We start from the raw sequence: 1,128 nt of genomic DNA on the forward strand, positions 1-1,128 counted from the left end.
TGTATTTCTGTAACACTATATTGGTTATTTATCCTTTATTTAATAAGTTTGTGAAATGAATTTACACATTTATAGTGTGATTGTGTATCCTCTTATAATTGTATATTTTTACAATATCATTTTGTTTTCATCTCTCATTTACTTATTTTTCTACATTTACTTATGTATTTATTATCTGATTAGGAATCAGAAATTTGTTGTGTATCTTTGTTTATCTAGGTTCTTTATGTGTTTGTATATTTTATGTGATGTGTTTTTTGTTTGTTTTTTCTCGAACATTGTATTGTGCATTGTATGTAACTTATTTTTTTTGTAATTGATTGTAATTGATAATTGAATTGATGAATAAAATGTATTTAAAAAAAAATTAAAAAAGGCAGGCATCATGTCGACATATGTCGACGTGAAAAGACGTGCCTCGTGGCCCGCCTTATTCCGCCTCTGATTGGCTTACCCTGTTATTCTAACCAATCCCCACTCCTCATGCCTAAACCTAACCACGTAGACATTCACTGATAATCCATGCAAGGAGTTTTTACATTTGAGTTTAACATTGATCTTAATGAATGTACATTCTGTAGCTCAGGAATAGAAACAATGGAACACTATTTTTAATTGTAGGCTAATGCATCTTTCATTTTGGGAGGATTGGATTTCAGGTAATAATCTGGATATGCCAGTCGTGATTTATAGTAAAATTTAATATTTGGTTTGATTTTGGAGGACAAAAAATTTAAGTTGAGTTTTTGTTTAATAATAATCGCTAAATATGTTATACACAAATGCAAATGCCTTAAAGCTATTCCACGTTTCACAACATTCCTGAAAGAATTATCTTCTTTTTTTTAGATTCTTTAAAATTGATTATATCTAAACATGCTCTTTATCTTTATAAGTGTTTATCAGACCTTTCATTTAATCTGACCCCAGGTATAAATTAAATAATTACTATTTCCATTGTATTTCTTTTCCTTTATTGATTTATTGATTCTTTTTTTGTTATGCTTTAATTGTATATTCTGCACTTTGTTTATATTGCACTGCATTACCGACTATTCTGCTCAGTTTTCAAATTGTATCAATATGAGAAATGTTTTACGTTATAGGATTTGTATTCCGAAATATTGA

This window comes from Sander lucioperca, chromosome 14 (genome assembly GCF_008315115.2).
Source record: "Sander lucioperca isolate FBNREF2018 chromosome 14, SLUC_FBN_1.2, whole genome shotgun sequence".
NCBI classification, from domain to species: Eukaryota; Metazoa; Chordata; class Actinopteri; order Perciformes; family Percidae; genus Sander; species Sander lucioperca.